This window comes from Canis lupus, chromosome 14 (assembly GCF_048164855.1).
Source record: "Canis lupus baileyi chromosome 14, mCanLup2.hap1, whole genome shotgun sequence".
Classification (NCBI taxonomy): Eukaryota; Metazoa; Chordata; class Mammalia; order Carnivora; family Canidae; genus Canis; species Canis lupus.
This window is the reverse complement of record NC_132851.1, coordinates 35,025,335-35,053,278: the sequence shown is the minus strand read 5'-3', so window position 1 is coordinate 35,053,278 and position 27,944 is coordinate 35,025,335.

Below are 27,944 nucleotides of genomic sequence, written 5' to 3'. Positions count from 1 at the left end.
AAATTACAAATTCGTAACTTAAACAAAATTATTCTTATCGGACATGATATTTCTCAATCATCAATTATACATCCATCTCCATGAGGCATCCATTATATGTCCATCTCCATCTTCACTTTTTAAATGAATGGATGCCGCTTGTTGCTTTTGGTTTTACAATTTCAAAAGGACATAATACAAAATTAAAGTTTACAGATGCTTTCGTATCTTTCTAAATGTCCCAGATTTTAGCCTTCTTGTCAGTGTCTGTGGCTTTATTGAGCTTGAAATAGATGTAATTGAAAGGGTGTATTGTTATTTGCATTTGCCAAAATATGCCATTCTCTGATTTGGTTCTGTCTCTCTCTTCATCTTACATCTCCTATTTTTCTTCCTCTTTCACCTCTCTCCCTCTCTCTCTTCTTCTCTCCCACGACCTCGACAGTACAATAAGCATCAGTGAAGAAGAGTTTTAGGCTTTTATTTTATCTTTTTTTTAATTTTTTATCATGATACAGATCTATAAAACATTTATTCTCTTGTTTTGTAAAATAAGTGATAATCCAGACCTTACTTTCTTATGTCCAAGGATAAAGAACTGCTTCTTTAAAAAAAAAAAATTATTTATTTATTTATTTGAGAAAAAGAGAGAGCATAAGTAGGGTGAGGGGCAGAAGGAGAGGGAGAAGCAGACTCCCGGATGAGCAGGAAGCCAATATTGGGCTCTATTTAGGAACCCTGGGATCATGACCTGAGCTGAAGGCAGATGCTTGACTGACTGAGCCACCCAGGTGCCCCAACGAATTTGCTTCTAATTAAAGTAGTCAATTTAATCTTAGGACAGCTCTGAAAATAAATTTTTAAATGTATCATGTGATTTGACCCATCTCAGATCCTAATGTATAGAAGACATAAGGTACAGATTTCCTCCATAGTTTACAGAAATAATAAACATTAAAAAGCAATAATAGAGTTAATTGACAAATCTTTAATCTTTCTAATTAAAAACCAAGAGTCTAACATTTCTTCTTTTACATGTAAGCATTTTTCTTTCCTTAATGGTTAAATAAGTACTAAATTCCATTACTCTGATCAATTACCCAATCTGTTATTTTTTTTGTCCTGCTTATAAAGTAAGGGCAAGCAATGATTATTTCAAATTTGGTTTCTCTTTGCCTGTCTTCTTGACAGCCATAAAAATCTGTCTTTTGAAGTGTGGTGCTAACTGAGTAGGAATGCATAATTTAGGTTGCATAATTTGATAATAAAAATAAAAACTCCATTTGTTGATGACTAATCATTGTTACTGTGATCCATTCTCCAGTAATGACTGGAAGTTTGGGGGCTGAATGATCTACATGTGCTTTTCTCTTATGTAAATCTAGCAAAGAAAAATGTCTTCTAAAATGTAGGGGCGCCTGGGTGATTCAGTTGGTTCAGGGTCCAACTCTTGACTTCAGCTCAGATCATGATCCCAGGGTCCTGGGATGGAGCCGCACATTGGACTCCCTGCTCAGTGGGAAGTCTGCTTCTTCCTCGCCCTCTGCTCCCCCACCCCCATTCATGCTCTCTCTCTCAAATAAATAAATAAATAAAATCTTTAAAAATTTAAAAAATTTAAAATATCTAAAGTCAAAAGTATCTAAAGTATTCAGCATAGTCTTTTAAGTTTCTACATTCTCAGTGCTAAGGGTCTTAATACTAGCAGAATAAATTGTACAATTTTATGTAGTTTTTACTGAACTGTGCAAGCTTTCCCCTTTGCACCAAGCAGAAAGTGGACATATCTTCCTGCAATGCTGCTTGTCACCTTTGCAAACCCTATTTCACTGCCTTCACTGCAGTGATTCACTTGCCAGATTCAGCCTTGCAGAGCTCCTGAGTTAATCTCAGTGAAGTCTGATATAGGATGGGAATACTCAGAGGCACCCTCACAGTAATGGCTCTAGGATTCCTATATGAATGGGGTTAAAAGCAGCACTTTTCTGCGTGTAACAGAGTTGGCATTAAGGGTATAGAGAGACTCACAGTGAAGCTCTGCTTCAATCACCTGGTGCTTTCACTAATATTACCAGCTAGAGATATAAAAGTACTAGAGAGTCTAATGATAATTTTGTATTATTTTTATGTTAAAAAAAGAACACATTGATTTTGACTAAGAACACTAAGGGTTGCAGTATCAAGGTGCAGAGAGGGTGATGTAAAGAATCACAAGCTACCATTTGCTGCTTTTGCTGTCAGCAACTGGTCTAGAATGGACTGCGCTCTGTCATCAGGGATCCTGGGTACTTATTAATGATAATGCTTCCTCTGTCACCACATGGCTGTGTCTGTCATGAGAGCATGTCACTTTCTCTATTTAAGAAAAAACTTGCAATTTTTTCTTCCATATCCAATATGATATAAAAGGAAATAGGTCTATTAGCCTTGCCAAAAAACAAAAACAAACTACTACAAACTAAGAAAATGAAAATGTATGTAAAACTGTGCCTTTTAAAATATTAGACATTAAAAAATATAATAAAATATTAGACATTGACAATGAGGGGAAGTAATCCCTTAAGAATGAGAAACAAATGAAGTAAGCCCTATGGTTGCCCCAGCTTACACTGGGGAGTTTTCAGTTCACAAATAAGGTAGGGGAACCCAGAAGGAAGTTGGTGTCTTCATGGTTGAGGAGACAAGGACAGAGAATCAGAGAGGAGAGGGCTAAACAGAGGTGAGGGAGTTCTAGATACCTGGGGAACATCTCTTTAGAATCTTCACCTGAGCATCAGTAATACATGTGTTGAGTAATCTATCAGAGGACAGTGAAAGAACCATTGAAGGGGTTGCAGGGGACAAATCTTAGGCTCAAACCAACCTGGAAAGAGTTACTGTTCCCACCATAGATTGGAACAACTCATAATTCATGGGATATTAGGTCGAGGACTTCGAAGAGTTTTGTCTCAGTAATGGCACAGAATTAGCCTTAGCCTCTATGGCATTCTACCAAATGAAGCTTAAAAGCAAGTACCAGAAATATTTACAATAAATTAGCTGAAATCTAGAACAAAGTTCAAGAATATTTATTAGCATGCAAACATAGCCAACATACCACAAAGCAAAATTTTCCATGTTTGGCATCCAGTAAAAAAATATCATTTATGAAAAGAAGGAGCAAAATATGAAGCTCAGTGAATAGAGATACCAGTCAATTGAAATCAAACTCAGAAATGACACAGATGACAGAACTGGCAGACCAGGACATTGAGAGTGTCAGTATAGCATGTAGAACATGGTCTAGCATAGTCAGAAAATAGACTCAAAACTATGCATGCCAAGTAGAGACATAAAAATGTATTAAATGCTTAAATTAGACCTACTAGAGATGAAAATGCAGCATCTATGTTGGAAAATACACTGACTGGGTTTAACAGATTAGACATTATACATATATATTGCAGGAGGAATACAGTTATCCAGCAATCACACTCCCACATATTTGCCCAAATGAGTTGAAAGTATGTCACTCACAGAAATCTGCACACAAAATTTATAGCAGCTTTATTTATAGCTGCCAAAAAAGTGGAAGCAACTAAGGCATCCTTCAGTAGGTAAATAAATAAATAAACTGTGGTACACCTATACAATGGAATATTGTTTATTTTGTACTAGAGAGAAGTGTGCTTTCCAGCCATGAAAAGATATTGAGGAACATGAAATGTACAATGTTAAGGGAAGAAAGTCAATCTCAAATTACTGTATGATTCCAACTACATAATTTTTTTTGGAAATGGCAAAAACTATGGAGACAGTACAAAGATCAATGGTTCTAGGAGTTAAGGGGAGTGGTGGGGTGAATAGATGTAACCATGGTATTTCTAGATCAGTGGGACTATTCTATGATGCTATGATGGTGGATACATGACATTAGCATTTGGGAAACCCATACATGTCTACAACAAAGAGTGTGAACTCTAATGTAAACTATGGATAATAGTTTACATATATCAACTGTTAATTAATTATAACAAATGTATCACATTAAGATAAGATGTTAATAATAGGGGAAATTGCAGGGACAAAGGAGAAGGAGTATTATGGGAACTCTGGACTTTCTATTCAGTTTTTCTCTAAATCTGGAATTTTTCTAAGAAATAAACTCTATGAATTTTTTTAGCAATCATCAAAAAGTTTTAAAAATATTGTTCACAGTCTTTTCAACTGCCTCTCATAGGAACTGAGTCTCTTGATAAAGATAATGATTTGTCATTAATACATAACTCATCAAAAACAACATTAACAGAAAACAGGAAAGGAGAAGCTATGGGAATCAACTTTCCAGTCTTCTGCTGATCTGACTTGTTTCAGCAGGAAGTATACACACTGGATTGTTTGGAATTATGAATGTGTGCCATAACTCTCAGACATAATAATCCGCATCAATTTATTTCTGCCATCTGAACTTCTGAAACTGTGGGATGGCACACCATAAAGATTTTATCTGAGGTTGAATACTTATTTAGCGTGGTTAACTCACACACTACTCATGTGCCTTAACAGATATCTGAGTTAGGGGAATTATTGATGAGTGCTTGTGGAAATAGAGAGTTCTATCAAAGGTCTTCTTTGAAAGAAAGGACCTTTGAGTAGTCTGAAGTGAAAGCATATCCAAAGGTAGAGTCAAGGTTGAAAATGATGTTGACTGCTCCCTCTCAGACATGATTTATTCTGTTTCACAGATGGAGAAACTGTGGGTCAAAGAGTTGTCATGAACTTTCCCTGGACTCACACAATGGTAGGTAGTGGGACCATAAGTTAAGATCATTGGGCTCCCAAGCCTTAATTTGCACTGTGCACTCCTCTTCCGTTCTCACTGCCATTACTTGGCTGAGCATGGTGAAAAACACACATTCTCTGATTCTCAGTGTAGCATTTGTTTTGTTTTCCATGTTCTGTGTATAGCCGGATTTTAATCTCTTGATCACCAGCTTTCTGCCAAACAGTGGAAGTCTGTGATTTTGCATTGGTTCTTGAGGGTTGGATTGGTGAATTGCCACTATTTTGGACTTTTTTTCTTCCTAAACCCAGACAAAGAGTGTATTAGTTACTGTTACTGAAATGATGATCCTAAGTTACCATCTAGAAGAGCTAATTGTCTTTTACAAATTATTGATTACACCCACCCTGCTCTCCTTTATTCATGGATTATGATCAGAGTAGCAGTATGAACTGATACCATGTTGTCCTTGTAAGATCTTCCTGCAGCTCAGTGGCACCTCTTTGAGCCTGCCCCAGGGTTGAGCTGTTGCTGGGATTTTGTGCTATGTTACATCTTCTGATAGAATTCTGGTATCTTTGGCTTTTTATAAATAGGAAGACAAATAATAGGCACACATTTATTTATTTATTTTTTTGGTTGTAAACATTTCTTGGAAAATATAAAGCAACTTTTTCTCTAAATATAGACTTTTCTACCATATCAAGACATATATCCTATTGTATCCGGTTTATTATAATCCCACGTGATGTACCTGAATGTTTATGATTAATTTTGTGAAACTGATGATCTGAGCCAACTTAGCCAAAACAGTTAAAGAAAAAAAAAAGACTCTGAAAGCTAGGAAACATGGTTTCTCAAAGTTTTAGATGACACCAGTTAAGACCCATAACCATTGAAAACATCAACTGATGTTGAAAGAAAGTCTCAGCTATTAAATGTAGCTGTGAGGTCATTGGGGTGCACTTTTCCATTAAATATGTTGTAACAGACTCAGAGAGATCAGGTGATTTGCCACTGATCATAGTCATGAAAGTGAGTATTAGAGCCTAAAATTCTTTGATCCTGGCTTCTTACTGGATATTTTAAGCACAGAAAAGCAAGGGGCAGGAGAAGTAAAGTCAACTTAATGGAGAAAGATCATCTTTTCAATAAGTGATACAGGGACGGTTGAATGTCCATATCTTAGAAATGAACTTGGATCCTTACCTCACACAATACAGAAGATTATCTCAAAATAGATTCTAGATGCAAATGTAGTATCCAAAATTATAAATCTCCTGGAATAAATATTGGAGAAAGTATTTGTAATCTTGTCTTAGGCAAAGATTTCTTAAATATGCTCCCAATAGCATGATTCATACATTTTTTTAAAAATGAACCTAATCAAAACGTGGTTTCTGTTTCTCTAAACCACTTTTATAATGAAATAAAAAGGCAGAGACTGGGAGAAAATATTTACAAAGCATATATCTGATAATGGAGTAGTATGCAGAATTTATAATGGATACTAAAATTCAACAATAAACAAAAAACAATCCAAGAAAAAATTTGAAGAGACACTTACTGAAAGAAGATATAGTGATAGCAAATAAACACATGAAAATATCATTAGTCATTGGGGAAATGTGAATTAAATCCACAATCAATACCACTTACACACAGATAAGAATGTGTGAAATTAAAAAGACTAACCCACCCTGTGTTGACAAGTACATGGAACTTTGGGAACTTTCATTTTAGCTGGTAGAAATTTTAAATGTTACAACCATTTTGGAAAAATTAGTTTCTTAAAGTGTTAACCTACATCTATTCTATAAGCCATATTCAACGCCTAGGTATTTATCCAAAGTAAAGTATGTATGCATTAAAATGGACATCTGGACACAAATGTTCACTACATTCTTATTTCTGATAGTCCCAAGTTGGATATAACCCAAAGTCCTTAAATAATCCATAAAAAATTAGAGTGTCCACACAACAGAATACTGCTTATGGAAAAATAAGGTTGTATCCCAAAATAAAGGTGCTGAGTAAAAGAAGCCAGGCAACAAATCCGTAAATATTTGTATAGTGTCATTTATATAAATGCCTAGAAAAAGCAAACCACTCTATAGTGATAGGAACCTGACTGCTGGTTGCATGCAGGTGGGGGTGGCAATGAGAGCAGATGGAGGGATGACAAAGGGCCACAAGGAAGCTTTTGAGTGTGATGGGTGTATTTACTGTCTTACTATGGTGATTGATTTGTGAGTATATACACATGTCAAACATCATATTGTATATTTTAAACACTTGCAATTTATTGTATATTAATATATATCTAAATAAAACTGTTAACCATCTACATAAATTATGCACGAAACAGAAATACTACCATTTATGGAGTATAGATAAGTGAGTATTAAGGCAAGGATGCATTCTATTTATTTATTTATTTTTAAATTTATTTTACTTATTTGAGAGAGAGAGGGAGAGAGAGAGCACGCGCAAAAGCAGGGTGAGGGGCAGAGGCAGAAGGAGAAAGAGAATTTCAACCAGACTCTGCACTGAACACAGAGCCAGATGCAGGGCTTGATCACAGGATCCTGAGATCATGATCTGAGGTGAAATCAAGAGTTGCATGCTCAACTGACTCAACCACCCAGGCACCCCAAAAGAATTCATTTTAAAAACATAGGATGCAGCTAAATTGAACATTTGAAGGATGTATGGCACTAAATACTTATGTTAGCAAAGAAGAAAGGCTTATTAATGACTAGCCTTTCAAATTTTCAAAATTAAGAAAGAAATAATCAAAATAAAACATAAAATAGGAAAAGGAAATAATAAAGAACAGAAATTAGTGATATATAAGCCCAAATTGTAAAAGAGAAAAGAGCAAGATCAAAAGTTGTATTTTAAAAAACATTAAAGAAATAGATCTTTCTTAAGACTGATCAGGGAAAAAATGAATAGAAAACAAATAAACAAAAAAAACCAAAAACAAACAAACAAAAGAAAACAAATAAACATAATATGAAATTTAAGACCTGGTGTTGGAGCACATCAGCAGAAATTGAAAAGGTAAAGAAATGTTCTGATCACTGTACTGCCAATAACTATGAAAATTTCATTGAACTTGACAATTAGAAATTGTAGCTAATCAAGTAGTGCTGCAACCTTCCAAGAAAAAGTGCAACATATAAATCATGTTATGGTAAAGTAACGATAGCTCTAGGTGAATTATTCACTTGCATAAAATATGCAAACAAAGTCCTAGCACGGCAGATGAGTTTATAGGTGATTTTTGTTAAACATTCTATGACATAAAAATAGCTTGAAAAAAGAAAAAAATAAGGAGACATTCTTCATTTATATTACGAGGCCTATATTACCTTTATGCTGAAAATCGAGAGATATTTTTCTTAAATCTCATTAGCATCTGTCTTTCGTGGTCTTTCACTGTGTGTGATTTACTGTCTGGAATCAGGGAAAATATGTTAAATTTTTTTGAAGTTCAGTTCCTTTAAAAATGTAAAGGACATATTTTACCCTAACTTTTCCTTCTCAAAGATAAATAAGACTCTGTTAAAAGTATGTATGTCAAACCAGAAATATTCATTGTAATCTACACATAGGAGCAAACAAGAAATGTGCTCATCTAAAAGAGTCTTTCTCTTAAGAAAGTCCTTAAGAAGTCAAGAACAGGCAGAGATTCAACGGTTCAGTAGAGAATTCTAGCTCATACCAAATATAAGGAAATGACTGTCTCTTTTTCCACCTTTCTTTCTTCTCCAACACAAATTCTTCCCTTAATGCCCTCTTCTCTGCCTCTCAGCTCATCATGTTTGACTTCAAGGATTTTCTGCCTCAACTTACTACTGTCATTATCATGTCTAATTACAATGGATCTCATGAGCAGGGTTCATGTCCTGGGAAAGAAGAGATGGCATTGAAACAATCGTCTCTTCTCATGGGATTTTTGGCTAATCCATTATCTTAACCCTTCATCTTAGAAACAAAATGTCAGGTGTACTTATCAATATACTATATGTGATCATTCGGCATCAATCTGTCTTTATTTTTGGTTCAGTGTCTAGATTTCCCAGAGTGATTATTTTCCTCATAAAGTTCTGCATGTACTCCTCTCCACTATCTCAGGTAGGGAAACAGAGATATCCATGCTAATAAACATTTATCTACTCAGTATATGAGATGATAGCACTACACAGTTTTCAGGAAATTCAAGTTTTCTCTTCTTTAGTAGACTTACAGTTGAAGAAGCAGAATGCATATATGTCAACAATGATGAAGCTTATTTTTGTTTTTTTTTCCCAACGCACCAATAGAAATAGCCGAAGTTAACACATTTCTTAAGATTATCACATATCCCTATGTCTTGTATTCTCATTTTAGCTCTCCTCTCTCTATACTTGTAAACCTCAGAATCCCATAATTAGCTGGATTAGATATGTGTAAGAAATCCACTCATGACTGTAGAAGATGCATGTGTTCATAGTAACGAGCATCTATAAATGACTGCATTTCTGCCATTACTGGGTACTATATGCCAAAGAGATTTATTCTCTAGTCCAATACCGTTAGAATTGTCATTTCTACAAACATTTCTGTTCATTAGAGAGTATCTTTCCTAGCTGAATTCCCTCTAGGCAACTCTCTAATGATCAATAGCTTTGTTATCCAACAGATGTAAGAGGTGGTTAATGATTCCCTTGTGCGTGGCATCATGTAGGTCTCATTTATTGCAACGGTGATCCCAAGAATTTCTTATTCCTGCTAGTCCCAAGGGTCTGGAACATCTGCCTCTTGCCATCTCCTGACTTTTAATGTCTTTTTGTTCAATTTATTAAGCTGAGGAGCCTGGTTCCCTGGGAAAGGTAAGTGCAATGTATATACACATACATCCATTAATTAAAATATAATTATCAACCCTAGTGGGTGGTATGATACACTCTCAATCCAAAAAACAGAACATCAGTTATACATTTGCTTTGAGTAATATCCCATTCTATTTTTTTTTATTATTTCATTTATGTATTCCAATTATTTTAATTATGCATCTACCCTGAGGCAGGCCCTGTGCTAGCTCTATAAACTGACAATACTCAGACCTGTCCTCATGGAACTCAGCATCTTGAGCTAAGTGTGGGTAATTATCTGCCCTTACAATTGGCACTTTAAGCCCATAGGCTTCTTGAAAAATTTCATTTCCTAGCAAGTTTGCAAGTATTGTTTTTACACATTGCCTGTTGCACTTTATTTATGGGGGTTATTATTATGGAAACCTGCTATGTAGCCCCATTTTACAGCCAATTATCTGCTACCTGTCTGCTTCACATGTCTTAAAGCGGACCTTGAAACAAGGACTTGAGAGCAGGTATTCCCTTTGGGAGATGGAAGTGCAGAAGAAGGAGCAGGAAAGTGAAATAGGGGAAGAGAAAAACCATTGATAGGTTTACTACTCTGCATAGCAAACTCAAACCACAAAGATTTCTCTGAAAAACTTCAGCATTTTCATACCAAGAGCTGGAGAGGCTGAGGTCATTCATCACTAGCTGTTGTCCCACAGTGGTTAAGCATTGATCCTGAATCAGCCTCTGTACTTTTGGGGTGAGCTTGCAGAGCAGAGAAAGCTTGTGTGGCCAGGCCAAGCCCTCAAACAAAGAAGTCAGGAGAGGGAGACAGTCAGCTTGATGGTAACTATCCACCAGAGCTGCAGGTGAGCTCAAAGGTGGCCAAGAGAGTGTGGATTGGAACAGACACTCCTGCTCCATTATCCTTATATTACACGACAATCCGGTTATCTCTGCAGGTAGAAGGTACTGATTGTGCAGGGAGGGAGGTGGGGATGTACTTTATACCAGCTGACACAGAAATTTGTGGGTCATGAGAGACAAGAAATGATTTCAGTCTAACTCGATGTGATAGCGATTCCTCTGTTCTGTTACAAATGATGCTGCTCCTCCTTCTCTCATTATGATATAAATGACTACCATCTAAATGATTATGCTCCTACTAAGCTTATTTTCTCTCCTGACAACATCCCAATTGCAATCTGAGCTCAAATATGGGAGACCATAGCCCAGCAGTGTTTATAAACCAAGTGGTAATGGGGGAGAATCAGGGAAATAGAAGCAGGTGTTGTAGAAAGGGCGATGATAGAATTGACTCCTCTATGAAATCAAGAAAAAAAATCCAAAATATTAGTAAAGCCCCTCCATCCATCTGAGATGCTAATGGCCATTCCTCTCAAATGCACACACATTAACCCAAAATTCTCACTAGACATATAGACCCTGCAAAGACTCTAAATGTCCGTCTTAGAAGCCAACTCTCTCTGCACCCCATTAGATCAATGATCCGGAAAGGCAAAGGTCTCTGGTTCTGACATTTGATTGATAAGAATAATATGCTCGGTATTTCCAACTGTGCTGATATGTTGATATTTGACTTTTTCAGAAAAAAAAAGTACAAAAGGATTTTTCTTTTCTTAAAGGGAAAACCTACCAGCTGTTTTCTGATCTGTTAAAAGAAATTACAGTATTTCCCATTACCACCGGATGCTCTATGGGTCTGGGTTATTTAGTGACCCATGAAATCTCAGTTTGGATGCAGCATCTGGCCGCTGAACGAAGTCTTACAGTTTACACAATTTTCCACCTGGGCTCTTCAGAAAATACAAACCTAAACTTGATATAAATGCCAACTACTCCTTTATGTTTTGTTAGCTTATTTCCAAACTTTTCTGAAACTATTAGGCTACTGAGATCCTCTAGGCCCCACCATATCCTCAGACTAATATGGCTCACGGCACCAACTTGCAATTCTAAATGAGTGCAAAGCGGAGGAGCAGGGGACCAGGAGGAGAGAGAGTTCTGCCAGAAAAGCACTAACTGACACCACGTCCTCACATCCTGGTAGATGTCCTTTAATTCTCATTGCTGACGTCACTCACACCCACCTATGTGTGCAATGCTACCCAGGTCCTTTCAGATTCTCCTTTGCTGGGAGCTCTAAAGGAGTCTTGGGTGGTCTGGCCACAGGTTCAAAATCGGCTTACTTGCCTGACACATGGCAAACTCACATGATTCACTTGATTAACATTTAAATTTGCAAAATACTTATTTTGTGTGAATAGATTTTAATTGCATAAACTACATACGATATTTCAGAAAATTCATGTGGCCTCTAGGTTTCCAGGTGATTTTACCTGTATCTTCTCACTATCTTCCTTCAGCCTCATAGTAATCCTGACTGCTACATGCCTTTTTATATCCTTTTTGCAGGTGAAGAAATTGAGGGTCACAGGGTTAACATCATTCATTTATAATGAGCAAGTGGAAAAACTAGAATTTTAATCCCATTCTTTTGACCTATTTCCAAAGCCAGCCAATGAAAAAATACCAAAATTCCCTGTAGCAATCATTCTATTTCCCTACCTTGGAGAAAAGTTTAAAAAAAAAATAGAACAAATTATTTGGGCATCATTTTTAATTAAACTTTTTAAAAATCCAAGATAATTATAAATTCACATACAACTGTAGAAAATAAGGCAGAGAGATTCCATGTACATTTCACTCAGTTTTACCCAATGGCAACATCTTGCAAAACCACAGTAGATGTCACAGCCATATCCCCTTCCTTCACACCCCCACCCTATCCTTAATCCTCCGGAACCACTAACCTCTTCCCCATCTCTAGAATTTTATCATTTCAGCCATGTCATATGAATGGAGTTGTATTGTGTGTAGCATTCGGAATTTTTTTTGTCACTCAAATTTATCTAGAGATTCATCCAAATTGCTACAGGTATTAGCACTTCCTTTTTGTTACTGAGCAGTATCCCTCAGTGCAGATATACCAGTTTGCTTATCCATTCACCCACTGAAGCACATCTGGGTTATCTCAAGTGGGGCTATCACACATATATCTCTACTGGGAACATTTATGTGCAGATTTCTTGCATAAACATAGGTTTTCATTTCCCTTTGATAAATCTACAGGAATGGAACTACTGAGTCATTTGGTGAATGCATGTTTATCTATTTTAAGAAACTGGCAAACTGCTTTTCTGAATATCTATACCATTTACCTCGTCATCAAGGATGATATTAGTGATCTAGCTTCTCCACATTCTTGTGATTGTTTTGTGTTGTCACTATTTCTATTTTAGCCATTCTGATAGGTTGATAGTAATATCTCATTGTGTTCTTAATTTGCATTTTCCTAGTGTCTAATGATGTTCAACACATTTGCATGTGTTTACTGCCATCTGTAAATCCTCTTTGGTGATATCTCATTTTATGTATTTTGTCTGTTTTCCAATGGGATTGTTTGCTTTTTACTGTTGCATTTTCGGAGTTCTTTGTTTATGCTAAATACTAGTAGGATATATAGTTTGCAAATATCTTCTACCAACCTGTAAGTTATTATCTCATCTGCTTAACAGTGTTTTTGTAGAATGGTAGTTTTTACTTATGATCAGGCCATCAATGTTTTATATTATGGATCATGATTTTTGTGCAAAATCTAATAACCTTTTGTGTACTCATAGATTTTTAATATTTTCTCCTATTTTTTTTTCCTCTTAAACTTCCCTAGTTTTACACTTTACATTGAAGACTATGATGTATTTGGAGTGAATATTTAAGATAGGAGGTTTAGGTGAAGGCCTTTTTTCCCCTCAATTGCGTCAGCACCATTTAGTAAACAGATTATTATTTCCCCTGTGAATTATTTTTACACTTTTGAAAAATATCAGTTATACATCTGTGTAGGAGTCTGTTTCTGGCTTCTCTATTCTCTACCATTGATCCGTGCTTATCCCCCCCTGCCAAAACCACACCACCTTGATTATTAGTTATATAATAAGTCTTGAAACCTGGTAGACTGTTTTCTCTCATTGTCTTCTTTTTCAAAATTGCTATAGCTATTTTAGTTTATTTGCATTTCCATATAATTTTTAGAATAATCTTATTTATATCTATAGATCATCATGCTTAGATTTCAATAGCAATTGTCTCAAACCCACATATCAGTCTGGGTAAAATTGAAATATTTACTATGCTAGGTCTTCCAATTCATTTCTTAGATTAACATTGATTCCATTAATCAACATTTTTAGCATTCAAGTCCTGAAAATGTATTATTACTTTTCATACAAATATTTCATTCTTTGGTGATTTTATTTTATTTATTTTAAATTTTTATTTATTTATTTGCTTGTTTGTTTATTTTTTAAAGTAGGCTCCACAACCTTCATGGAGCCCAGTGCAGGGCTTGAACTCACGACTCCAAGATCAAGACCTGAGCTGAGATCAAGAGTTGAGCACTTAACAGACAGAGTCATTCAGGCACCCCTCATCCTTAAGTGATTTTATTTTTTATTAATTTTCTAAAAGATGTATTTATTTGTGTGAGAGAGAGCTAGAGGAGGGGTGTAGGCAAAGGGAGATAATCTCATGCAGATTCCATGCCGAACACAGAACCCAAGGTGGGGATTGATCCCATGACCCTGAGATCACAACTCTGAATCACAATCAGAGCTGAAGTCAAGAGTCCAGGCTTAACTGACTGTGCCACCCATGTGCCCTTCCTTAGTTATTTTACATGGTATTGTATTTTAATTTTTGTGCCCAGGTGTTCATTGCTACTATTCACAAATATGGTGATTTTTGTGTCTTGATCCTGTATCCTGTTACCTTACTGAATTCACTTTGGTTTCTAGGTTTTATTTTCTTCTTTACTTATTTATTTTAAAGCATTTATTTATCCATTTGAGAGAGAGAGAGAGAGAGAGAGAGAGAGATGGTGCATGAGTGGGGAATGGGGCAGAGGGAAAAAGAGAAGACTCCCTGTGGAGCTGGGAATCTGACACAGAGCTGGATCCCAGGACTCTGGGATCATGACCCCAGTCAAAGGCAGATGCTTAACCAACTGAGCCACCCAGGCGCCTCTTCCAGGAGTTATTTCGTATATTGTTTGGTGTTTTCTATGTGTACAATCCTGTCATCTGCAACAGAGACAGTTTTGTTACTTTCTGATTCATCTGGTTTTGCTTTCCCTTTCTTGTCTCATTATACTGGCTGGATCTCCTGGAATTATGTTGAATAAGAGCGGAGGGAACAAACATCTTAGTCTTGCTCATGACCTTAGGTAGAAAGTACAAATTCTTTCTTTTCATGTTTAAATGTCTGAATTCAGATTTTTCTTATTGTCTAATGATAGCATTCAGTGCTATAAATATCCCTCTTAGCATGGCTTTAACTGCATCCTACAGCCTTTGGATGTTTTGTACTTTCATTTTCACCTAGTTCAATATATTTTTAAAATTTCCCTTGAGACATCCTTTTTGACCCATTAATCTGGAGGAGTCTATTCAGTGTCCAAGTTTTTTTTTTTTTTTTTTTTTGAAAATTTCATGTTATCTGTCTGTTAACTTTCAGTTCAATTCCTTTGTGGTCAGAAAACATATTCTGTATGATTTAAATATTTGAAAATTTGTTGAGCTCAGAGTATCACTTACCCTGGTGTATGTTTCATAAACACTTGCATGAATTTGTATTCTGCTGTTGTGAAGTGAATTGCTTTATAAACATGAATTAGAGTATATTTGTTGGGTATATATTTTGGGTTCTTCCATACCCTTATTTGCTTTCTGCTCAATTGCACTGTCATTGTTAAAAGAATTGTCTCTGGCTGTAATTTTGGGTTTGTCCATTTCTCCTTTCACTTCTCAGTGTTTTTGCTTCAGCTATTTTGTAGCTCCATGTTTGGTATGTACATATTTATGATTTCTATCTTCTTGGTATATCAACCCTTTTATTGCCTTGCAGTATCCCACTCTGTCTCTGACAATTATGTTTGCTCTGAAGTATCTGTAATTTATATAGTCTTGCTTCCTGTTGATCAATGTTGACATGCTATATTTTCTTTTATTCTTTTAATTTCAGCCTGCAGATAACATTATACATTTAGTGAGATTCTTCCAAATGACGTATATTTGGACCAGGTTTTTAAAATCCACCCCTGGGGATGCTTGGGTGGTGCAGCAGTTGAATGGCTGCCTTTGGCTCAGGTCGTGATCCTGGGGTTGAGAAATCGAGTCCCACATCGAATCCCTGCTTATCCCTCTGCCTATGACTCTGCCTCTCTCTGTGTGACTCTCATGAATAAATAAAATCTTTAAAAAAATAAAAATAAATAAAATCCACTCCCTTAATTCCTATTTTTTAACTACAGTACTTAGACATTTTTACATTTAATGAACATATTGATATGTTATGGCTTATGTTTGCCATTTTATTTAAAATCTTGCTTATTGGTTTGTTTTTAAAATTATTCTCCAGGGTTTTTTTATGTCATCTTTGGGTTATTTCTACACTTTGGGGATTCCATTTTGGCATATCTATACTGTTTTTGAGTGCATCCCTTTGCATAGCATTTTTAGTGGCATATATCACAGCATACTAATGTGACATTTACTAGTTCCAGTGAAACAGAAAACTTGCTTCTATTTTTGTTCCTTTATCTTCCTATGTTTATAATATAGTATGTGCATTTATAACCCCCTCAGACAATACTATAATTTTCAACATTCTTTTTTCCCCCAAGATTTATTTATTCCTTTGGAGAGGGAGAGAGAGAGAGAGAGAGAGAGAGAGAAAATCCTTAAGCAGACTCCCCACTGAATGCAGAGCCTGATGCGAGGCTCAGTCTCAGGATTCTGAGATCAAGCGAAAATCAAGAGTCGATACTTAACCAATCAGGCCGCCCAAGAGCCCCCCAATTTGCAACATTCTTTTTAGATTTTATTTATTTACTTGACAGAGGAGAGAGCACAAGCAGGGAGAAGAGCAGGAGAGAGAGAAGCAGGCTTCATGCTGAGTAGGGATCCCAACTCAGAGGCTCAATCCCAGGACCTTGGGATCATGACCTGAGCTGAGGGCAGGTGGTTAACTGACTGGGCCACCGTGTGCTCCAATTTTCAGCTTTCTTAAATACAGCTTAGAAAATTTAAAACAGAAATAAAACTCTATTAGCCACAAGTTTGTTTCCTGAGTTTTTTCTCATAGTCTCATTTGATACTTACATTATGCCCTAAAATAGCTAAATAATTATTATCACTTCTTTTCATTTTATAAAATGACTCTTTTCCCTAGCTCACTAGCTCCTAAATGGCATACCAGAACTTGAATTCCAAATCTAGGGCTCTTTTTCCCAACAGACTCCCTCCTAAAGGGATATTGCAGTGATTTACATATGGGTCCTATAGAATAGTCAGCCTGGGTTTGAATATCAATTCCATAATGCATGAGTTTTATGAATTAGTACAGTTAATTTTTCTATCCCTTGCTTTTTGATCTGTACAGGCAACTAATAACAGAATCTATTTTTGTAGAATCGTTGTAAGAATTAAAACTCTCATGGTATAATATCTGGGATAGTAAGTTGATTATTATAGATAAACCCAACTTTATATATAGGGACTTAATAAATAGAATTTGAGTTGGCATGTCAGTGTGAGAGAGACTGGTTTGGTGGGAGTGGAAGGTGTGGCTAGAGAGTTGTGTCTAGTGATATATTTGGATAGTTAAAGCTGAGCCGCAGTCAATTACTTTAGCTTCAGATGGGAAGACAAAGTCAGCTAGCTGAAAGATTTGAATTGCAATGGTATGATAAAAGATGCATTTTTAAAAGATTAATCATGCCAGAGTGTGTGAAGAAAATGTACCGGAGGCAGAGAACTCTCTCTGACTTTCCAAGCCAATCAAAGTCTACAAAGTTGACATGCATATTTCCTTGATTCATCTTTCATAAGATGAATCTTATGTATAACTGTATAAACCACTTTTTTATAAAATCAAGCTAAATTTTCAAATAGCATATCTGGGCTTAAGGATTCTTTGTTCATTGCAAATAGTCCCAGCAATAAGAAGATTAATTTTCAACAACTCAGTATGTATGGTTGTAATGTGTTCCCCGAAAATACAATTTCATATCATACCACTGGAGGGGAACAGATTGAACTCAATTATTTCATTCTCTCCCTTATTATTGAAATATTGAAGCACAACAAAGACACCTTTTTTCCTCTAATTGCTTATTCTCTAGCTGCTGGCATATTGTTGATCTTCAAAATTTCAAATATTGATGTTGAAGTGACAATATGTATTTCTGCACCACCAGCAAACATCAGAAATAAAGGAATCATAAGGGAAGGCATGTGATAAATCAAGAAATCTCCTACCACTGCACTTCCTTACCAGGAACAAACCCTGGTCAAGGAAAGAGAAATAGAAATGCTTGACTCTTTGAAAGGAGGTTGAATATGGATCCATCTATCATTGTTGGCAAGCAGGGCCTTCTGGGTGACTCCAAGAAACTAGTGAACGTGGACTGCTGCCTTGCCCAGGCAGAAAGCCTGAGACCAACAGAACCTTCCCTGCAATGCATTTTACAATTCCTAAGTAGAAATCGCTGTAAATAAAAGAAAAAAAGAAAAAACTATGCATGTTCTCCAACCAATTATTTCCAATGGTGTGCATTTCATAGTGCCACACAAATGAGGGATATTTATAAACATGAAGAAAGAAAAAAAGGAATTGAAGAATTGAAAGGAGAGAGTGAATGGATAGGCACAAAAGACTTTATTACTCTGTGCTAATCTCTAGGTTCCCAGGTTAAGGTGAAGCTTTATGCATGAACTAATGCTTGTGGACTTTATAAATAATATATTTGTCTAGTATTCTATAAAACTTCTACATCTGAGATCTCATTTAAAATAGCAATGCTGAAATAAGTATCACCACTGGTTGAATATGGTAACTGAGCTCAAGGATATTATTATCCAAAAAATAAATAAATAACAGCCTCCCAAAACATCAGCTTAGAGGTGATAGGTGAAATCACATGGGGATCTATAGCTATTCAATGAAGAGTAGGCATTACAAAGGAAAGAAAATCGAAATGAGGGTCAGAACCATGAAAGAAATCTCTACATCTAAACGAAGAAGTGGTATCAACAAAGGAGAAGGAGAGGCCATTCTCAGTGATCTATTAGAAAGGGCAAGAACACTCAGGGTTTATGGAAGAATGAGGGAGCTAACCTTGTTTTTGTTGCACTTTTGAAATATGATTTTCTCATTGAGTAAATAAATACCACCTTAGACTAATGGTTTTCCCAAACTTCTTATAATCAGATCACCTGAGGAGCTTTTTAAAGGGCACAGTTATAAGACCAGACATACATTTCATTTTCACAACTCCCCAGGATTTTGAAGCACTACCATCAATAATGTTTTAGTACTGTATTTTATCTTTGCATAATTATGTTTCAGAATGGTGATAAAGTAGCACCATCCACTCTTTGGTTAACTCGTTGGCACAGAACACAAAGAATTACACCAAAATCTAGCAAGAAGAATAATGAATTTCTTCATTACGCCATGATGCCACAGAAGGGGGAAAATATCTGAAAAGTGCAGAACAAAATAGATCTCATCAATGAAAATAAATGTTTTTGTAACTGCATCAATATTGATTCCAACACAGCCATCAGGGCATAATGGATGGGGAATTGGGGTATCAGACTGAATTTTATATAATGGAAGTAATGAATAATTAACTATTTTTTACAAGTTTATTAGCCAAATGCTTCTCCATTCTCATTGAGTTTCTTAAGAGAACAAATGACAGGCTGGATTCCTCTCTAGAGAGGATTCATTTGTTTGTTAACTTGACAGTGCAATATTTGCCGTCGTAGGGAGTAATCTACATGAGGTGGGATTAGGCAGGGCAGAAACTGGCTTTTGCAGAATCTGGCAGGATTTTTCATCTGTAGCATAAAAGCCAGGGTCATATAAGGAAAATGTGGTCAAAAAAAGGTGGTCATTGGGAGACACTTCACCACCTGCAATATTTGATCAATCTGGAATCATCCTCTTCAATCAAGCCACTCTCTTGATCTTGCAGAGGAGCATTTTTCATTCTATCCAGGGTATCTCTTTGTTGCTTTGTGTGTGTTACAGGAAACTCAATCCACAGGCAAATGAACGGTCTCATCCCCAGAGATTTCTTGTCTTCCTCATCTTACACAGTCAGGTCTATAGAGTTGGAAATGTATTATCTGCTGCTTCTTTCTCAACCTGCACCAACCCTGTTTTTTTGTCTGGACATCTCTTAGTCCTTTCTTCTATCATCATTCTTGCTGCAACTGACTTTTCTCTGAGTCACAGATATTGATGTTGGCTTAAATTATAAGACACCTTTCTCTCAGGTCCTTGTCTTTAATTCCTGTCCACCCAAGATATTCACTGCCCAAAGGAGAAAATTAAGAAATGAAAATCTGATCCCATCCTCCTATGGTTTAAAATTGCCTGGTAGTTGCTACCAAGATTGAGCCTCAAGATCTTTGACCTCAGAGCTCCTTAAGCTCCACTTGCCTTCCTCTCAGTGCTCCATGGCACAAAAAGTTGAGCACAATGGTTAAGAACTCAAATTCTATAGTTAAGGGGTATGGATTCTTATGGTGGATCTGCCATTTAAGGTTTTGCTGAAATCTGGTGTCCCAAGTTTATTGATCTATGATATGAGGGTGATGAAAATTAATAATAGAATATATTCAGAAGGCTCTGTCTAGTATTGGTTAGTATATGTAAGGACTTAGAACAGTACTTGGTTAATAATAACTGCTCCACTTTTGCTTTTTAACTATTCCTCTACGTTCATCTTCATGTGCTTGAGTGTCCCTTCCTTTGGTATATTTGTATGGATTCACATACATCTTTTTCCCTTGCCAAGAAGCCTATCTTGTCTTCTACTTTAATCTCAGCTTAATGACACTTTTCTAGAAAGCCTTTTCTGATTTATTGACTTTATCCTCACCACCCCCACCATCTATTTAAGTATCTCATCTCTTGAGTCATGTTGCAATAGTCCTGTATTTAGCTTTATAATAACAATCACTTTAATAATGTGTTTGCTTCTCCGCCCCTTTCCAAAGTGTATTCCTGGTGCACTTATCATCTCAGTACCCACTCCACTTACTGTGTGGTACACACTCAGTGTGTTTGTTAAATAAATACAAGAATGAAAAGGGAATTGTGAAAATGCCATGGTGAAAAGCACACAAGAGAATGAAATGAGGTGTGCTTTACCACATCGAAAGGAATCCTGAAATACATGGAGGAATGGCAAGTGTTTGTGCTCCCTCCTCTAGCTGAGGGGTCCAGAATCCAAAAGAGTTGATGAAGGTTCCATGGGATTCTATCTAGTGAGGGACAGTCTCTTCCTAGATCTCTAATTGCACCAGTATTAAGGAACCTTTGAATGGGGAGATAAAGGTGGAGAGGGAGTTAGTGAAGCAGCAGAGACTGTGGAAGTGGGAGACCACAAGGGAGTTGAGGACCTGGGAAGACTCCCCCCGCCCTAAACTTGAGAATGAAGCCGGAACTCAACTAGTGAGGAAAACCCAAGGTTTTGAACAATTCTCTCTGGAAGGGGAGGCTATCTCCTATGTGATAAAATAACTGAATGAAGTCTACTCACCAGCTAACCATTCATATAATCTGCAGCATAAACAGATGTTCAGAGGCCAACATTTCAGTCCAAGGAGAAAGGGGACAAACACAATGGCTATTTGTATGTGTGTTTGAAGCTGAGTTCTTCTCATTACCAACACATGTCCCAGCATGGATCCATTCAAATTCTAATAATAAGGGCATAAGTGTTAGTTGTAAATAGCTCTGACATCACTTTTCTTATTATTTGAGCTGGAATTTGCTTTTTGGTGGCTTTGTACTGTGCCATTTGGCTAGGCTGATCTCCGTTTCTTCAAATCCTGTTTCTTGTATGTTTTCACTTAGGATGGACCATAAGGGGACTTCTCAGGACACTTGAAGGATAAAAGGGAGGTGGTAACCATTTTGAAAGCAGGCATGGTTTGTTACTGATCTATTGACTTACCACAATAGTATGAAGCAACAACCTCTTCTGTCTTTTCCTTCAGCATCTTTGACACAAGTCAGATGTGTGTATGTTTGGGTTCATGATGAAGGGCACCAGAGTATGAAGGGTACATAGATCACCCTGCTCAGAGGGAAAAATAGCTGACATGGATTTCAGTCCATTCTCAGGGCGCTTTAGCTCATGCTTATAGATTCCAATCTGCCCTCACTCTCTCCATTTTATGTATTTCTTTCCTGAGCACCTGCCCTGAGGACATCAAGCTCTCACATGTGCAGGGACAGCCTTACAGACACTGCCTGGCAGCTCTATAATTGCACAAGTCCAAATTATTTAAACAAATTTCTCTAATTCTATCTCTATCCCTTATTATTCTCTCACTCTGCATGTGTGTGTTTGTACACACATACATGTGCACACACATATCAGGTATGCATATATGCGTATATAGTGACATATGCATATATATGTATTTAATGTATTTAATAAAGAGGGGGATGCATTTAATGTATTTAAATACATATATATGCATATGTCACTATATACGTATTTGAATACATATATATGCATATAGATATATTTGCATATATAAGCAAAAACACCTCATATATGAGGTCAACTCTGATTTGACTCTCTTCAATTTGTCTCCTTAAACCATATCTTTTACACAGAATTAGTCTTAAGCATCCTCAGAACTCGTTGGTCACTTCCCGTGGTGCTCACTACCTCCTACAGATTCCCATGCCCCTTCCATCAAACATAACAATGAAAACAACAGACACAGGAACGACCATAAAAGTGAGAAATCTTATTTTGCTAGATTCCCAGGCACAAATGGGTGAATATTCACTTTTTTAAAAATAATAAGCTTTTGGAGAACTCAGTAAGTTTTAAGAAAGCCCACTTGTTTTGTGTTATTTTCTATTAACTAGAAATTCCCCTCTTTGTTATGATAAAAAAAAAGTCATGTTCTGATAACTTACATCTGATGATTCCACTGCTTCTTTCTGGAACACCAAAGAATTAATCTAAGCCATTTTTTTTTTTTTGGTACGTTAATCTTTCAGAAATGCCAAAGCAGACATTGTGTTCCCATAAGGTCTGTATCCTCCAGGTCCTTCAGCCTTTCCAAACCCTTACTGAGCGCTGCACAGCAGTCCCAAGACTTTCTGCCCAATAAGACAAATAGTATTCCCCCTTGCAGGACATGTAGCCTGAAAAAAATGTAAGGTTTTTTTGGACTCATCACTTAGAGAACAAAATCTTGGCACCCTGCAGTCTCATAATGCATTATTGTAAAGCCTTGAGGCATATATCCAAAGTGAAGTACTTAGTATCTCTGGCATTACAATAGTTTGTGGCATACTTTGAAATTAAGTTAGGAATGTGAAATGATCATGCGGACTCCCAGACTGGTCATAAAGAAGCAAGACAGCTAGTTGGAGAAGCACTAGGTTGATTTGCAGCAACCTTGTTGAGTTTGCTCAGTTGTGATTATAAATAATAAACTCCCTAAACATAATGAAGTAGTAACTGACAATAGAAAATCAATAATGCATGAAAACATCCCTGTGATTTACTGATATTTAAGCCATCCCCACACTGTTGGGTTCAAAGCTTGCTTGAAAACCACTTTAAGGACCAAGAAGAGAGTGCATAGAGGATCCCATTGTGGAAGAAGAGGGCATTAACTAAATTCACATTTATGGTTTAATAATTATCAAGATGGCTTCATTCCATTGAGATGAGGAGCTAATGGAAACATATCAGCTGATTTATAGTGGAGCTTTTTTTAATTGCATAAACATCCTTCTTCTTTAAATAGTGCCTTTGTTTATGGAGAATTAGAAGTTGATCAAACACCTTGGCCTTTGCCTGGCCTTTGTCCTGGCCTTTGTGAGAAAACCAGGTCACACACATCACTTTCCTGGTTCTGCAGTTTATAGGAAATAGAATAATGTGCAGCATCCACTCTGAAGGCTGGTAGCTGACACATGGCCCTCAAGAAAGAACAAAATTATATCTAAGGTGGGGGACATGGGGGGATTTATAAGATGATTAAGGATGTAATAGAGTTTCAAAAGGGATGGGGTATCACGAGATTGAAAATCGTGCTGTAGGGAGACCTTCAGTGGGATAAAGAAACAGATCAGGATGAGACTCTTTCAGACCACCAATAGAAAATTGTTGAAATCCCTTAGTCTTTACTCCATTTCTGATCTTATTCTCTCTCTCTCTCTCTCTCTCTCTCTCTCACTCTCTCTCTCTCTCTCCCTCTTTCTATTTATAAAACATCTCCTGTCTCACAGCTCACAGCATTCGGGGCGCATCCCTTTACCTTCATTTGTACATATTCTAAGCCTCCTTGCTTTATTGCTGCTTGTTTTCACCTGCTGGCACATCATCATCCTGTGCCACACTCTTCCTCTGTGGGACCCATGGCTACTTTTCCAGACTACTGAGTTACACTGCGGGGAATCACGCCTTCTGCTCCCTGTGCTGCTGTGAACCTTGCTTGCAAGTGTGCTGAAGCCCTGACCATATCCACAGGAACCTGAGGGAGCCCTTTGGGAGCATCATCTCTCTTTTCCACAATGGATGTTTTGTATATTCCCACCACCCCTCAGACCTCTCATTTTTTCTGCCCTATCCCAGTTCTCAGCTGATGCCCTCAGCTCCGATTCACAGAGGAATAAAACTCCAGTGTAATGACTACATTAGTTCTTACTGAGAATTGCTTTTGTGCTTGGGACTCTGGTTTAACCTCCTGGAACCAAACACAAGAACATTTGGAACACCTGCCTTACATTTCTGCTCCCACATTTGGAATGAGTGAAGCCACCTCCTCACACTGCTTTTATTCTTCCCCCAGAGTTTTGGATCTCATCACATTTCACTTTGCAGTGGCCTCATATAGCCTTCCCCTCCCCCCCTCGGGGACTTCAGTTTTAGTGACATCTTTTCACCAGCATCAAGCAGTACTGTGCACACGCAACATACATATTATCAAATACCCAACTCAACTTCGGGTTCCTCCCCCAGTACCATCCACCTCTTTCTTACTATTTCATAGTCATGCTTCTTAAAAAAATTGTCTAAACTCTTCTTGATTTCAATTTTCTTACTTCCCACACATTCCTCAAGTCGACTACTAGGAATCTATCTCAAATAAATACCTTTTTAATTGGGAGAAGGGAGATATCTTGCACACCATATGTTTGTGTTGGCCTTATTTATGCTAAACAAAAAGTGTTTATAATTTAAATCTTCTACAACAGTAATTTGGGTAATTAAAGTATTCTATACCTGGATTGCCTTTTCAGAATATAAATGTTTAATAAAATAGACAATGCCATCAGAAATTATTTTAATGATGCAAAATACAGACTCATATATAGAATGTGATCACAACCATATAATAATGAGGAAGGAATAAAATCTGGAAGAAAATGGACCAAGTGTGCAATACTAACAAGCATCAGAAAAGGGGAACCTGCCCCAAGATTTTCTCAAACTTTCTTTCTGTCCATGGAAGTTACCTGTGAGGAAAGGAGATGTGTCTGTCTATCTGGAACTCTCACCCTCTGCCCTCTCACTGAGGTCTTGGTTACCAGAGGCCCCAGAAGTCCCTGCTTTAATGGTTCCAGTCTCTTTCTCAAATCCTTTCTAATGTAAATCATGCCTTGAAAATTTGACCAAGAGACAGCAGATGTGGCATCTATAAATGGGAATCAGACTTGCTAGCTGAATTATGTGAAATGGGCTCATGCTTGTGTGAAGTCCATGTGGAATGGGCCAAAGCTGGCACCAGAGACACACGGGCCACTCTGCCATGTTAGAGTGAGAAATTCACAGGACCCTGAGATTTCAATATCTGAACCTGAACTTTCAGGTCTTTATTTAGATATATCTGTCAAGATAGGAGTAAAAAAATACATATTTCATTGCCAACTTGTTACTTTGATTTATTACTCTTAGATACTTAGATATACAGTTAATGGGCTTCTATTTGTGTTTTAGGCACCGTACAAATGCTGTGAGCACTCCAAGATGATAACATCCATTTAACTTCTGTGAAAGTAAGGTTCTTTCTCTTTCTTTCCCTCCCTTCCTTCCTGTATCCTTCCTTCCTTCCATTTCTAAATCCATGTTCTTAATCTCCAGGAAATTTTTATTATGTTTATGGCTAAACAACAGCAAAATAAATTTTAAAATATTATGCAGTAGTCAACAGATAAGATACAAAATAAATTCTAAGATAGACCTGCCAATGAGAGACTCCCCCATAAATATTTGGCTCCAGAAAATGTCGATAAAACAGCCTGGGAAAAAAACAAAAACAATGCCAAGACCACAGGTGGTAAGTGTCGCTATTAAGAAAAAGTAACTCTCCTTGCATGGTGATTTTCACTTTAAACCCAAAATACAAATCCCACAGCAACAAAAGACATGGAATAAAATGAATTAAATCAATATATACAAAAATATTGCTGTGGAGGCTTGATTAGAAAGCTTTTTCAAGGTTCCTTCTCAAATAAATATGATTGACAGGGAAACGTTCACAATAGTAATGAGCATAAGGAAGTAACAAGACCCCCAATTTTCAAGGTCAGGGATCTATTAATGCTGGAATGGTGCTAAGGGAATAGAAAATATAATAGCTTCAATTTACTTATCCCAACACCACGTTTTATCGCGTCTCATCTTTTCTCTTTCAGCCAAATGAATTTCTCCAATAAAAGCGTTCTAAGAAATTCACACAGGCATGAAGCTAGACATGAAAGCGTTTTCCATTTTCTTAGAATTGCTGTCTTGCTCCTGATTAAGGCAGGGGAGATACACTTTGAAGTAAATGAGGTGACATTTTGGGGGGTGGTCCAGGAAGTAGCACAGAGGAAGGCCAGTGAATGGATGGACTGGATCACTGTCCATTGACCAAGAGTTTAGCAAGCTCTGCTGGAAGAATGTCAGTGGGATAATGTTGCATTGAAGCAATCTGGTTTCCTTGTCTTCGAGTACAAAGATAGCTCAGTGCAGTTTCCAAATTTTGAAATTGTATATATTTGGGTCCTAATAAAACTTCACTGCATTTTTTCCCTTAGTGAGTGCAGATTCTTCTCCAATAGATCTTCCTAAAACCCTGTTATGATCTATCTCTTTCCTGCTTAGTATTTTCTGCTTACTTACTTTTAGATATCAAGAAATACGGTTATCTCAGCCGAATCTTGTCTTCAAACTGAATGGAGAATATTTTTGTAACGGTTTTTCTTTTGCCTTTTGACACTGCTTATGACACCTTTTCCTCATTTTGCTTTTAGCATTTTTTAGACCAGTGGACTTAAATTTATCACTTTTAATAACTTTTATATTTTAACTTAGTAAAAAAGTCTTCCTTACTCCAGTTGTATAAGGGAGTTCACCATGTTTTATTCTGGTGGTTGCATGACCTTATAGTTATTTCGTATTTAGATCCATTTGAAGTTTTACTGGACATATCACATGAAGTTTCGTCAAAATCTGTTCAGTTGACAAATTAAATCATTAAGAATTCTATCCCTTTCACTTCAATTTGAGAAATCAAATTTATCAGATACTGAAACTTTATATTTATTTAGAGGTGTTGTAGACTTCTTGTCTCCTTCCATTTAAAGGAAGAGCTTCCGGTGTTTCGGTAGGAACCATTAGATCTGTGTTCAGTCCCTGAAAAAAAGAATTTCTGTAAAAAGTTTTCAGTACTTGAAGTTTATAGGCCCCCAAAGAATTTCATCTTCTCTGGCTCCAGAGGTTTTTAGGGAAGGCTTGTAAGGGAATGTGTGGAACTACCACAATCTCCTGCAGGATGCCTTGAGAAATGCAGGAAACTTTCTCGTCCAGGCATGGAGAGTATGGGGCTGAGCACCCCACAGTCCAAGGACTCTACTTAGCATGCAGGAGCTGGCTTGCAGCTTCCTGCAGAGTTTTTGTCCTAAGAACTGCTTTAAAGTGATGACTGCAAGAAAGAGAACATGGGGTTAATCTCTTCTCTGTCCTCTCTTAGGTGAGTTGTCCAAGGCAAATGTTATCACTCCCACTGAAATTGAATTTATTCCTTTGTGAAAAGAGGACAATTCACACCTTTTATCTAACACTCTTACCATGAAGATAAAAAGCATTCAGTGGGACAGTGCTTTGAAACCCCGCAGCTCTGTACAGATCCAAAGCTTCAAATATACAGCTCAGGCCAACAGAACAAGAA